The sequence below is a fragment of the Henckelia pumila genome, chromosome 2 (assembly GCF_033568475.1).
Source record: "Henckelia pumila isolate YLH828 chromosome 2, ASM3356847v2, whole genome shotgun sequence".
NCBI classification, from domain to species: domain Eukaryota; kingdom Viridiplantae; phylum Streptophyta; class Magnoliopsida; order Lamiales; family Gesneriaceae; genus Henckelia; species Henckelia pumila.
The window spans coordinates 94,179,272-94,183,313 of NC_133121.1; positions in this window are offsets into that span (position 1 = coordinate 94,179,272).

Sequence of the window (4,042 nt, forward strand, 5' to 3'; positions counted from 1 at the left end):
GTCCGGGTCTAGATAATATTAATTGGACTCGGGTTTATTTTTATTGTTAATTAACTAAGAGTTTAAGTTATTAATTATTGGGTTTGGGCTTGATTAATTAATTTAATTGGACTAGTTTAATGGGCTTAAATAATTAATGAAGTGAGCCCACTAATTTGTCATGGTCCGTGTGATCCATGAGAATTATTGGGCCAAGTTGTGTCGGGTTTAGTAATTTAACGATCAAATTTTTAGGTTAATGGACTAGTTAATAATTTATTTGATTAATTTTGAGTTAATTAATTTAAATGGAATTAATTAATGTTTTAGTGAGCCCATTAGTTTTCCATGGGCCTGGGGGCCCATGAAACTTAATGGGCCAGGTCAGGTTGAGCTTTTGGGTTTTTGAGCCAGTTTAGGAATTTTTGAGTTTAAGTCTAGTGGTCAGCAGCTCGAACAAGTCCTTGGAAAATAAAAGGTCCGTAAATATATATTTAATTCATGCATGTATTTTATTAGTTATATAAGTAAGATTTTTAATAAAATAAATTAAATATATATTTACGGGCAAATTTTCATGAAGTAAAGGAATAATGAGAATTTTAAGTTCATGCATCATTAAGAATTTTTATGATAAGTTTAATTGCATATTAGGAAAAAATAATATTTTTATGGAAGTTGAAGTGAAGGTGGAAAGTGGTGTGGTTGGAGGCCGGGATACCTGGGCCCGGTGACCTTCCTAATAATGTTTATGTTATGATGAGCTTATGGATCCGGCTGAGAGGGCTGGTGAAGTGGCATAAGAGGTGGAGATCCCACCGCCATGTACGTTGGTTTATAGATTGATCAATCGCTCAGTATGATGCCACCGACATGGATACAACCTGTTGAGAACTAAGAAATCATGATATGTTATTTTTACGAAAATTATAAAGTATGATGAATTATGTTATAGCATGATGATTTAGAAGTATGATTATTTATTTATGTTTATATGCATATAATTTTAAGATCATGCACGTATAATTATTATTCACGTATTTTATATGATGTGTGCTTGTGTGTGGTTTCATTTTGTTATGTAAGGATAGAACGTACTGAGCCTCTAGGCTCACTAGATTTAAATGGTGCAGGTGAGCAAAATGTCAATAAGGATAATGTGTTCCCGACTGGCGGCGAGGGCGTATGAGTATCCAGGCGGCTAGAACCCGTGACCATTTCTCTAAGATGAATTTTATGTTGAGACTAGAACACTTATTTTCGCATATATTTTATTATTATAGATTTTTAGTATATGCATGGATTTTACGTTTAAGTATTTATTTTCTAAGTTTTCATGAATTTTTGTGAAAGAAATATTATTTAGGAATTTTATTATGAAAATTTTTATAAATGATTATTTATTAATTAATGTTAGGTATTTAGTTGCATGCATATACTTTTATTATTATTTATGTTTATCGTGTAGATGTATATTAAATTAAGAAAAGTTATTTTTAAGTATGATGTATATATATATGTATTGCATATATATTTTTATATTCATTATTTTATAGTTAGAGAGTTTTTTTAAAAAAAAAATTCCAGTAGAAGTTCTAGGATGTTTCATTTGATATCAGAGCCATGGTCCTTGGAGGGTGACTAGTCTGCTTCTCGGAGCTCAGAAGCCGCACTGCCAGTTTGTAAGTTTTAAGTGTTTTAAATTATGATTTATGCATGGGACACATGAGTTATATTTTTAATGATTTATGAAAATGAGAATTTAAAGTTACGACAGTCTTAAAGTCAAAAATATTAGTTATGCATTGCGATTTACGTGGGAAAATATGTGGTGGTGCAGTATGCCTCCTAGACAGATGAACCGACGCGGGAATCCTCCAACTCCTCCTCAGCAAAATTTGCTCACAGCACTGGAGCAAGCCAGCGCTAATATGATGACAGGGATCACCGCACTGTTGGAGCAACATGCAGCACGACCCCGACTTACACACGACGAGGACGTTGCGGAACGGTTTCAGAAGAAAGGACCGAAGGAGTTTTCTGGTTCCACTGATCCACTCGTGGCTGAGGGGTGGATCCGTTCCTTGGAGACCATATTTGCTTATATGGGACTCACTGATGCCGATAAAGTAAAGTGCGCGGTGTACATGATGAAAGACGATGCAGCCCTTTGGTGGGAGGGCGCAGTTCGAGGTGTGAACCCACAGACTTTGACATGGGAGGAGTTCAAGAGGATGTTCTTTGCCAAATATTTTATTGAGGATGTGCGCAGCCTAATGATTCGGGAGTTCATGAGTCTCCGGCAGGGGGACAAGACGATGGTTGAGTATATCAAGCAGTTCGAGAGGGGGTGTCATTTTGTGCCCCTGATTGCTGATAGTGCCGAGGAGAAGATGAGACAGTTCGTCGATGGGCTTAGGGCGGACATCAAGCATGATGTACGAATGATGGACGTCACCACTTATCAGGCAGCGGTGAGTAGGGCACTACGATCCGAGGATGGTAGGAAGGAGATCTTGAGGGAGCAGCAGAGGAAAAGGCAGTTCCAACCATCACACCACGAGTCGTATCCACAGCAGGATGCAAAGAAGCAGTCCATTGGGCCGTTGAAGGGCCCAAATCCATCGAGACAGCAGGGAGATATCGTTCTTCGTGCAGAAGCACTACCTCTCTGCCAGAAATGCCAGAAGCCCCATCCAGGACCGTGCATGAAGGGATCAGGCATGTGCTACCATTGCAAGGAACCGGGACACATTATGCTGCACTGTCCCAAGAAGAATGTTGTCGCACGAGTCTATGTGATGCAGGCGGAGGAAGCAGTACCGGATACTTTGCGCATCATGGGTAATTTTATTTAACGCATTAAATTTGTCGCATTTGGATTGCTCGATTCGGAACTACACGAGGAAACTTGTTCTTGCCTAGAGTTTGTTTCAATTTCGAGGACGAAATTCCATTTAAGGGGGAGAGAATTGTAACGCCCAGAAACTCTTCACGTAAATTCGCATGCATAACTAGGGGATTTTATAATTTTATAATAATGTGAAAATGTGTTAAATTGTTTTTATGAGTGATATTATTTAAATTAATTGATTTATTTGCATGTTTTAAATATTTTTTCGGCATTTAAATCTATATGATGTGATTTATGAATTTATTTGAGAAAGTTTATTTTATGATCGCGTAGGCGGGACCGTGGACGGACGAGATGTTGTTTTCACCCAAAATGTTTTATGAGATTTTTAAGAGCCTTAAAATATTATTTTAAGGTTAGATTTTAAGAAAATTATGGTATTTATATATATGTATATTTATGTGTCCATTTTTATCCAAAATAAGTCATTTTAATGACTTTTAATAACTTTTAAAATTACATTTAATTATTATTACGGGATTTTCATTATGTTACCTAATCTATATTTTTTATTTATGAGTTTTAAATATATTTTATGGTATAATTATCTACTTAGCTTAATTAGTGTAATTTAATTTATTTTAACCTAAATTATTTTCCCTAAAACTCTATCCCTATCTCACGCCAAAACTCTCTTAGCCGCCTCCATAAATCTTCAGAAAATTTTCCATCGTCAAGAACGCATCACACACAATTTTCTTGAAGTTTTTCGGCAAGGATTTTCAAGTCGTTCGTCCCGGCGAGCCCGATACGCGTTGATTTCTTTGTTTTGATCCAAATCTTCAATAAGGCACGTTTGATTCCATTATTGAACACCATTTAGATCACATTACAATGTTTTTAAGTATGAATGATCTGGGTTTAGCATGTGTTTTCGGTTTTGTTTGTTGTTCATCATGATTCTCACATTTTCATTCACATGGCATGGTTGATGATGAGTTTCTGGTCTAGGCTGGGTTCGAGCTTGCTACCCACTGGTTTGGGGTCCTAACTAGGGTCCATAGGGTCGGTTTTGGCTCGATGGTTCAGGGCAGTAACCATGCGGGAATGAGCCATGACAGCAGCTAGGCGTGCAGAATTTTCTGTCGGGTTTGGGGCCTTTGGCCGAGCCATGCAGGGCTTGGCTCGGTCCAGGACTGTGTCGAGGGA